The sequence below is a fragment of the Triticum aestivum genome, chromosome 3D (genome assembly GCF_018294505.1).
Source record: "Triticum aestivum cultivar Chinese Spring chromosome 3D, IWGSC CS RefSeq v2.1, whole genome shotgun sequence".
Lineage (NCBI taxonomy): Eukaryota > Viridiplantae > Streptophyta > Magnoliopsida > Poales > Poaceae > Triticum > Triticum aestivum.
The window spans coordinates 147,214,547-147,225,438 of record NC_057802.1 but is presented as its reverse complement, the minus strand read 5'-3'; the positions used below and the strand labels follow the sequence as shown (position 1 = coordinate 147,225,438).

General features: G+C 56.6%; 1 pseudogene; it reads left to right on the top strand.

Moving 5' to 3' along the window:
- LOC123074384 (uncharacterized) overlaps positions 1 to 8,746 on the top strand; it is a 17,522-nt pseudogene extending 8,776 nt beyond the window's left edge.
- The last annotated feature ends 2,146 nt before the right edge of the window (positions 8,747 to 10,892 follow it).

Below are 10,892 nucleotides of genomic sequence, written 5' to 3'. Positions count from 1 at the left end.
GAGGGTTGATCTTCACTCGGAGTGTTTTTAAACTTAGGAGAGTGCGGGGTCGCAGCTAAGCCCCCAAGTGAGAGGGTTCCTCTTCACTCGGAGTGATTTTTTAACTTAGGCAAGTACGGGGTCGCAGCTAAGCCTCTGAGTGGGAGGATTGCTCTCCACTCTGAGTGTTTTTTTAACTTAGGCGAGTACGGGGTCACAGCTAAGCCTCCGAGTGGGAGGATTGCTCTCCACTCGGAGTGTTTTTGAAACTGAGGCGAATCGGATTCGCAGCTAAGTCCCCGAGTGAGAGGGTTGCTCTTCACTCGGAGTGGTTTTTTTAACTTAGGCGAGTACGGGGACACAGCTAAGCCTCCGAGTGGGAGGATTGCTCTCCACTCGGAGTGTTTTTGAAACTTAGGCGAATCGGATTCGCGGCTAACCCACCCAATGGGGGATTTGAACACATGTGTTTATGGGATAATAATCGTTAAGATACCACAACAATCTTGTCTTTGATTGCAAACTGAAGGATTCTTATTACAACTCGTCGTTCCGAGTGTTTAGGTATAAAAACAGCAGAGCAGCTCCGCATTCCACGAGCGTGGCTCGTCTTATTTCTTGGCTATGTTGTAGAGGTGATACGCCCCGTTGTGGAGCACCTTGGTGATGATGAAGGGACCTTCCCAGGCCGGAGCGAGCTTGTGAGGTCGTTTTTGGTGTACTCGGAGCACAAGGTCTCCCTCTTGGAATGCTCGATCTCTGATATTACGGGCATGGAATCGACGCAGGTCTTGTTGATAGATGGTCAACCGGATCAGAGCCATCTCTCATTCTTCCTCCAGGAGATCAACCGCATCTTGGCGTGCCTGTTCTGCTTCAGCTTCTGAGAGGAGTTCCACTCGGTGGGCGTTGTGCAGCAAGTCACTCAGAAGCACAGCTTCAGCACCATACACCATGAAGAAAGGAGCTCGGTCAGTCGACCGGTTGGGAGTTGTGCTTGGCACCGCCCCCGGCCATCCATTCAAGCCCCGCCGACCTCCAGATCGGGCGCAAGCAGCTCCTGCGCCCCACACCCCTATGATAGACACTGATGCGCCGCTTCCCCAGCGAACAGGCGGACTAGTTGCTCCGCGCACCTAAGCGGGTGCTCCTTCTTTTAATAGCGGTTCGACTGACCCTGAATTGAAATCTAGGCGGGCTACTGACCTCTAGCAAACGTGAAATAGTAAAGGGAGGAAACCTTGTGCATTTAGTATCACGAAGAAGATGCAGTAAGAAGTGCTCAACTAGTTTCTTTCGTGGGATGAATACGGTGTGAGCAGAGACGTAAGGTTTGCACGAATAAGGGAAGAGGAGTACCTCTTTCTGCTGGCAATGCTGTGTCCTCCTATTTTTCCAATGATCTTCTTGTGGTTCGCTGGAAATGAGAAGTTGTGGAGGACGGTGCAGCCTTGGACGAACCCATGGCCAAGTTGTTGAGTGTGGTGCGGTGGCCGTCTGTCAGCGGCGGGGAAGCAGATCCGAGGCGGCGAACGACGACGTAGCGGGAACAGCTCCGGTGCAGTAGACGGTTGCGACAGTGGAGCGGCAGCAGTGAGGCACAGGATGGCGTGGTTGGAGTAGTTCTGGTACGGCGCACGTCGGCGTCGGCGTCGTGGAGGCAGCTCTACCTTGGCTTCAGCTGCTAAGTCCTTGAGGGCGTTGCGGTTGCGGTTGCGTTGGACGACAACGTCGGGGTACCGGCTCCGGCGTGATGGAGGAGGGCGGCGGTGGATTGGGCGCTATGGGGTGGAGGACGGAGGAGGCTGGGGTTTCGCGGCTGGTGGAGAGGGTGTTTTGGCGCCCACGGAGTATGAATGGGGAAACGGAGGGAGGCGGGGAACTAAGGGGGAACAATGTTTCGGTTTGGGACGCGCTTGTTTGAAATTTGGGGAAAGTTACAAACTTTGCCCCCATCTAAAATTTCGGACATATTGTGGGTTGGGGGTAGGACAGTAATCTCAGGTGTCCCAAATGTGGGCGGGATAGATTTCGGCCGAGCGCATGGGTGTTTAGGCGCCCACGGCGTATGAATGCCTCTCGGAGGCGGTTGAGATTGGCGTCTTGGTGAAGTTACAAACCTACCCCGGTTTAGACCTTTGGATATCGGGCCGATAGGTTACACGGGCCAGAGTCAGGACAGTAATTTCCTACCACCAAACATTAGTCTCGCGCGGTTTCGGGTGACCAGAGGCCTATTTGGCGCTTCGTTCAATATTTAGGAGCAGAAGCATTAACGTTTTCGGTTCCCTTGAATTGAACATTCAGGATTTGTCAAACTTCACAAATCTTTACTCTTGAAAATCCTAAAGCTGCGATTATTTTGGAATGGAGGTGGTACATTTGAATATACATTGTACACGAGTATATATTAAAAAATATGCAACTTACCTCAGTTCATGCATGGTTCCAGATATAATCTCCTTGGTTGCAAAAAAAAGTTAGACATGCATATGAATATATATAGCATGTTCAAACGCACAACAAAGATTGATGCCCCCTTTTACATCTGATTTACAAATGCCATTATGTCGGGTTCAAATAGATGGATGCACTTCCTATGAATTCAAATCTTCGAAACCCCCTTTATGTTGAATACGACATGTATTCTATTTCGTAGCTAGCAATTTGGAATGTATCCATGCAAGTGACAAATGTATAAAGTGCTTCGCACTAACAACATGGAGTGCACTAATTAATGTTTATATATGAATTGCAAAAGAATCCATTGCCTGTATTTCAAACCACTCTCACTCTACGGATCGATAATATGAAATAAACACATGCACATGCTAGAATTCAATAGAGTATGGGTGTCTGATAGACCGATTTTCGTCCATACGCAATATGCAAAATTCATGATCTCATCCAAAAATAGTAATGCCATTTATATTTTAATTTAATGCATAGAACCACCTTTTACACGTAGATGCACTATGCCTCGGTCCGCTCTCACAAACGCGCTATATATCTCTCTATCTACCGCATAAGTGCACACACTTTATATACATCGACATTTCTCTTTCACACATGCTCACAATCTCTGTCGGGGTGTCGGGGAGTCTCACGCACATGCTCTCTCTGTATCTCTCTCTCTCTCTCTTTCTGACTACTATGTACCACTCTTTTCACTAATCTCAGTTGGAAAACACTATTTCTCTCACATGCATATATACACACGCACAGTCTCTACTAGCCCTCTATACGCACATATATGTGCCTACGTGTCTCCCGCACGCACATTATCTTTAGGCCTCTCTCACACACATTGCCCCCCAGACACACCTCTCTCTTAGTAGTTGGCAGATATGATTCCATCATATCATTTGGTAGGATATCCCTGACTGTTAGGCTGGATGGTAATACGAGGCAAAGTTTTACCCTAGTTCGGACCCTTGCAGTTGAGGAAAAAGCCTACTCCTGGTACTGTATATTACTGATAGGGGTGTGTACAAAGTGTCGGAGTAAATGGCCACGGGTAGCCTAACCGACTACCCATGGTTCATCAAAAATTATCAGGCCATTTGACCCTTCAAGCATTCAAAGCTCTGGGCCGCCTTCCTCCGGTCGGCTACCCCAGAAGCCGACCCTCAGAAGGCGACCCAGCTTCAGCAAACTCCCCCAAGATAGTTATGAGATGGCCGACTCCAGGAACCTCTGTAGAGAATGCCGACTCCCCAGACCCGGCCATGAAGAGCGCCGACTCCAAGAAGCCGGCCAAGGCTGCACCCACCGAAACTACGCCCACATAACGGTGACGGGACGGGGTGTGGCTACAGTGCGGCCCACTACCCCCGAATCCCGAGGCAGGCGCGGCCACAGGACGCCGTACGGGTTGGCCATCTCCCGTCCGGCACGGCCCTGTAGCCATGCTGGCCTCAATGTCATCCACGACGGGCACCAGTACGTCCCACGGGCGGCGGGCCCCTTTAGCCAGAGAGAGGCGCGAAGGCGGCCCAGGCCTCCCCCAGTCGGCCAAGGGCGTAGCCGGCCCCCAGAAGCCGGCTACCCCCTCCCTCGAAGCACGTGCCACATTAAGGAGACAAGACGAGGTAAGGCTACAGTGAGAGCCCTCGAGGCGGCACACTGTAGCCACGCTTACCTCGACCAAGCCCTCGTCATCCGGGACGAGGCTACAGTAAGCAGCCGCCGACAAGACCCCTAGGCAGTGGGGCCGGCCTGTCGACCAAGAGGCCGGCAGCCAGCGGGACCCACCAGTCGGCGGGCCCCAATGGCCGGCGGAGAAGCCGGCGAGCATGACACTGACGACTGGGACCCGCGCCCAGCCGGATTACAATTGTACCCCCGGGGGGTGGGCCTATATAAACCCCCCGGGGCACCCATGCAAAGGGTTGGCTTCTTAGAGTTACACACACACCATATAGAGAGGGAAGTGAGAGCTAGCCTTGCTCTTCTTCTCCCTTGAACCCGACAGCTCTAGGAGCATTTGTAGCTACTCTTTTTGATCTAGTGATCATGCGGAGACCCCGCAGAGCAGGACTAGGGGTGTTATCTCCACGGAGAGCCCCGAACCTGGGTAAGATTCGTCGGCGTGCATGTCTTCGCCTCATCCCGTTTCCAGGCACCGGCGACGTCTTACTGGCTCCCACCATGATAAGCCACCCGTTGGCATATGTCGCACCTACCACCCGACATTTGGCGCCCACCGTGGGGCCAGGTGCACCGTCGTCCGGAGACCTGTTCTGGACGGGAAACCTCTTCCTCCCCCGCAAGCGCAGCCAGCCTGCTGCGCCGATGGCGCTTGCCTCGACGCGCTGCAAGGCGTCGACGACGCCTGCGCGGCGAGCTGCCTCGCCGATCTTCTCGGCGAGAATCGCATCTCCGACGGGCCTGCGTCCGACGCGGGCACGGACTACCCTGAGAGCCGCCTTGTCAGCCTCCTCGACCAGCTTCACGTCTCCAGCTAGTCTGCTGTAGACTTGGAGTCGGTCGGCTCCAACGACCCGATGCTTGTCGATTCCGACACGGCATCGCTCGACGCCTACCCCTCTGACGTGGTGGTCTTCGACGATCCTCTCCCTCGAGCTGACAATGGCAGCAGCGCTGTCACCGAAGTGTTGGTCATCAGCCACGTCGCCAACTCGGGCAAGAACGCCCACGACGCCCTGCAAGCGGCGATGCACGACCTATCCGTCCCCATCCCGGCCGACGCCGACGCCGAGACCCTGGAGGCACGCCGCCTCGCCCTCGTCGCGGAAGGCCAGAAGATAGCCTCCATGAGACGCCTCACCGAGGCCCACCAACGCGAAGTCGACCGCGCCGCCTTCGGTACGCCGCCGCCTAGCGGGCCGAGCCGAGCCGGCTTCGTCCAGAAGCGCGGCGCGGCTATCGCCAGCATGCTGGGGGCAGATCGCCCTGTCTACGCCACCCCGCTCGAGAATTTGCGAGCCGCTCAGGTGGCCGCTGAGGAGCTAAATGGGCTGGGAGCCGACGAGCTCCCCTACATGACAAGGCGGATCCAGCAGCTGATCGACGCGGCTATAGAACGGCACGAAGCCGGCGCCCGTGCCGATAGTCATCCCCCGCGCCGGGAGCATGCCGCGACGTCCCGCTCGCCGACTGTGAGCGGCGCCTGCCACAGGAAAGACAAGGAGCCGGCTGCTAGCCGCAGCCGGACTCGTATCACCATCGAGCGCGACGCGGAAGGCCGCCCTCGAGCGGTGGAGCGCCAAGGAAATCCGCCTCCTCCCCTGCCTCGAAGAGAGAGACGTCTCACCCCGCCGCCCGTCACGCACCCGACTCTTGGTGACCGACTAGGCCGCCGAGAAGGAGTCGGCGAGAACGACGCCCGCCACCGGATCGACCGCCTTGCTCGATCCCTAGCGCTAGAAGAAGAAGACGATGTCGGCCCGCCATGCTTTGGCCCCCGCATCCGCGACGAGCCCTTCCACAAAGGGTTATCACTCCCCAGAGACACGCCCAAGTACAACGGCTCTGTGAAGCCGGAAGATTGGCTCATCGACTACTCCACTGCTGTCAGCATAGCCAACGGCAATCGGCGCGTGGCCGTGAAGTACGTCCCCCTCATGCTGCAAGGCACGGCGCGCACCTGGCTCAACAGCCTCAAGCCCTACAGCATCAACAGCTGGCTGGACTTCACGGAAGTCTTCGTCCGCAACTTCACCAGCACATACAAGTGGCCTCCCAAGCCTCGCCAGCTCTCCCTATGCGTCCAAGGGCCCAACGAGTCAACCCGCGACTACCTCACGCGGTGGTCCGAGCTCCGCAACTCCTGCGAGGGGGTGCACGAGGTTCAGGCCATCGAGTACTTCACCGCCGGGTGCCGAGAGGGCACCCTCCTCAAGCATTGACTCCTCTGCGACGAGCCGGCTACCCTCGACGAACAACTGATCATCGCGGACAAGTACACCACGGCCGACTCCTCGATGAAGACCGAGCTCCGAGTGGCCGCTTCTGGGAAGGTGCTTGCTCCGGCTCCCAAGACGCCAGCTGGCGACTCCAATCGGCGCCCCTACCAGAACGATCACAAGCGCAAGGCCCCCATGCCGCCTTCCACCAGTCGGCAGGTGGCCACAGTTGAAGATGAGCAGCCCGAAGAGCGGCCCGCTCCCAAGAAGAAGGGTGGCAGGCCGGCTTGGCAGCCGGCTTTCTCTTACGAGCAGACTCTCGACGCCCCCCGCAAGTTCCACAGCGGCGCGAAGCCGTCCAACCACACGACCCGAAAATGCCACTGGCTCACGCGAATCTCCAAGGGCGAAGGGTTGGTGCCGCCTCCGCCTCCCGGCCCGCCGCCTCCAGGCCCCCAGCAGCCGGCGGCTCGCCGGCAGTCGGAGCCATTCAAGATGAGTTCCCTGAAGAGCACGCCGCCTACGTCGTCTTCACAAGCCAAGCCGAAGACAAGCGCAGTCGGCGCCGTCAGCATCAAGAGGTCAATGCGGTCGCCTCTAGCGCCCCCGAGTTCATGCACTGGTCCGAGAAGCCCATCAACTGGAGCCAGGCCATCCCCTGGCTCCTATGCACTAGTCTTGGATGTCACCCTCGCGACAGAGAGGCGAGCTGCCCGATTCTCCCGTGTCCTGATAGATGGCGGAAGCAGTATCAATATACTGTACCGCAATACCATGGAGAAGCTGAACATCAAGGCAAAGCATCTTATGCCAAGCCGGACCGTGTTCCATGGCATCGTCCCCGGCTTGTCTTGTTCCCCGATTGGCAAGATCAAGATGGATGTTCTCTTCGGAGACAAGGATCATTTTCGCCGAGAAGCGATCTGGTTTGAGGTAGTGGATCTGGAGAGCCCCTACCATGCTTTGCTTGGCCGACCTGCTCTGGCCAAGTTCATGGCTGTGCCCCACTACGCTTACCTGAAGATGAAGATGCCGAGCTCGAAGGGGATCATCACCATAGCCGGCGACTACAAGAAGTCCATCGAGTGCGCCATGGCCAGCAGCCGGCTGGCCGAGTCCCTCGTAGTGGCAGAAGAGAAGAAGATACCGGAGCGGGTTGTGGCCATGGCCGGCAAGCAGCCGGCCCTGTCCCCCAACCCCAAAGATTGTGATGCGCACGGCTCCTTCCAGCCGGCCAAAGAGACGAAGAAGATACCTCTGGACCTGGAGAATCCGGAAAGGTTTGCTGTCATTGGGGCAAACCTGGACAGTAAATAGGAAGGCGAGCTCGTCGACTTCCTCCGTGAGAATCGAGAAATTTTTGCATGGTCCCCAAAAGACATGCCGGGTGTCCCGAAGGATTTCGCTGAGCACAAATTGCACGTCCGGGCCGACGCCAAGCCGGTCAAATAGCCCCTTTGCCGACTGTCAGAAGAGAAGCGAAGAATCGTAGGAGAAGAGATAGCCCGGCTCCTCGCCGCTGGCTTTATTATGGAAGTATTTTTTCCAGAGTGGCTTGCCAACCCAGTTCTGGTATTGAAGAAGAACAACAAGTGGCGCATGTGTATAGACTACACCAGCCTCAACAAGGCCTGCCCCAAGGATCCGTTTGCTTTGCCACGGATTGACCAAGTGATAGACTCCACAGCCGGATGCGAGCTGTTGAGTTTTTTGGATGCCTACTCAGGGTACCATCAAATCAAGTTGGACCCAGCAGACCGCCTGAAGACTGCCTTCATCACACCATTTGGAGCTTTCTGTTACCTGACTATGACATTCGGCTTAAGGAATGCCGGTGCCACTTTTTAGCGTGGCATGCAGAAATGCCTCCTCAAGCAACCCGGCAGAAACGCCCACGTCTATGTAGACGACATTGTGGTGAAGACAGAGAAGCGCGGCACCCTGCTGGAAGACCTCAAAGAAACATTCGCCAACTTGCGCCGATTCCAAATCAAGCTCAACCCCGAGAATGCGTGTTCGGAGTACCAGCCGGCCAGTTGCTAGGCTTTCTGGTCTCCGAACGCGGCATCGAGTGCAACCCTATGAAGATCAAGGCCATCGAGAGGATGGAGATTCCCACCAAATTGCGAGATGTGCAGAAGTTCACCGGGTGCTTGGCCTCCCTAAACCGCTTTATCAGCCGGCTAGGAGAAAAGGCTCTCCCCCTGTACCGACTCATGAAGAAGTCCACTCACTTCGAGTGGAATGACCAAGCCGACTAAGCCTTCCATGAGCTAAAGAAGATGCTGACCACCCCACCTGTCCTGGCGGCACCGACTTAGAAGGAGCCCATGCTCCTCTACATTGCCGCGACTAGCCGAGTGGTCAGTACAGTTGTCGTGGTCCAGCGCCCGGAAGAAGGCCGAGCCCAGCTAGTCTAGAGGCCGGTGTATTATCTAAGCGAAGTACTATCCAGCTCAAAGCAAAACTACCCGCACTACCAGAAGATGTGCTATGGGGTGTACTTCGCCGCCAAGAAGATGAAGCCCTACTTCGAAGAGCATCCCATCACGGTCGTGTGCACCGCCCCGCTTGCCGAGATCATAGGCAGCCGGGACGCATCCGGCCGGGTGGCTAAATGGGCCATTGCATTGGCGTCATACACAATCTTCTACCAGCCCCGCACCGCCATCAAGTCCCAAGCATTGGCCGACTTCCTCGTCGACTGGGCCGAGACCCAGTACCTACCGCCGGCTCCCGACTCTACCCATTGGTGGATGCACTTCAACGGGTCCAAGATGCGCACCGGCTTGGGAGCCGGCATCGTCCTCACCTCTCCCAAAGGCGACAAGCTCAGATACACGCTGCAAATCCACTTCGCCGCCTCCAACAACGTGGTCGAGTACGAGGCGCTCGTACATGGGCTCCGGCTAGCCAAAGAGCTCGGCATACGCCGGATCCTGTGTTACGGCGACTCAGACTTGGTGGTCCAGTAGTCGTCTGGTGACTGGGACGCCAAGGACGCGAACATGGCGAGCTATCGATTCCTCGTCCAGCAGATCAGTGGGTACTTCGAAGGGTGCGAGTTCCTTCACGTGCCAAGGGTCGACAACGACCAAGCAGATGCCCTGGCACGGATCGGCTCCACCCGACAGGCTATACCGACCGGCGTCTCCCTCCAGCGCCTCCTCAAGCCATCCATCAAGCCGTCCCCAGAGTCGGACTCTATCTTAGTACCGCCTGTCCCCGATGTAGCCGGATCCGACTGGAAGAATCCCATAGGCGGCACGGGGACTTCGACAACTGGCTCGCCAACTGCCATAGCCGCACCCGGCCCGGGGACTACAGCAGTCGGCCCGGGGACTATAGCAACACAAGAAGCGGTGGCCGACTCCAATTCCACGCCTCCCGACCCACCCACCCGAGTCATGGTGGCCGCACTAACAGAAGAAGAAGTCATAGCTCCATCATAGGCCCAGCCCATCCTCAGATTCCTAGTCAGCAGAGAGCTGCCGGCTGATGAGATCTCAGCAAGACTAGTGCAACGATGAGCCGGAGCATATGCAATAATCAACAGAGAGCTTGTCAAGCGCAGCGTCACTGGAGTCTTCCAGCGCTGTGTCGAGCCAGAAAAAGGAGTGGCAATCCTCAAGGATATCCATCAAGGCGAATGCGGCCACCACGCAGCCTCAAGATCAGTCGTGGCCAAAGCTTTCCGCCATGGTTTCTTTTGGCCAACTGCTTTGGAAGACGCCAAAGAGATAGTCAAGAGCTGCAGAGGATGCCAAGTCTTCAGTTCCAAGCAACACCTGCCGGCTTCTGCACTCAAGACCATTCCCCTCACCTGGCCCTTTGCCGTCTGGGGACTGGACATGGTGGGCCCTTTCAAGACAGCCCGTGGCGGCTTGACACATCTGCTGGTCGCAGTGGACAAATTCACAAAGTGAATCGAAGCGAAGCCAATCAAGAAGCTGAACGGGCCGACTGCCGTAACATTCATCACTGACATCATTACTCGGTACGGCGTACCGCACAGCATCATCACCGACAACGGCACAAACTTTGCCAAAGGAGCACTGGCACGTTTCTGCGCGACGCAGGGCATCCGACTGGACTTAGCGTCCGTTGCCCACCCGTAGTCAAACGGCCAGGTCGAGCGAGCAAATGGACTCATCCTCTCCGGCATCAAGCCCCCACTGGTTGTACCACTGGAGCGATCGGCCGGCTGCTAGCTCGATGAGCTGCCTGCTGTCCTCTGGAGTCTGCGTACTACCCCCAACAAGTCAACCGGCTTCACTCCGTTCTTCCTTGTATATGGTGCCGAGGCTGTCATCCCAACCGACATCGAGTTCGACTCGCCTCGGGTCACCATGTACACGGAGGCGGAGGCCAAGGAAGCAAGAGAAGACGGCGTCGACCTACTAGAAGAAGGCCAGCTGTTAGCACTCAGCCGGTCCGCCATCTACCAGCAAGGGTTGCGCCGCTACCACAACCGCAAGGTCAAGCCAAGATCCTTCCAAGAGGGCGACCTTGTGCTTCGGCTGATCCACCGAACAGCCGGCCAGC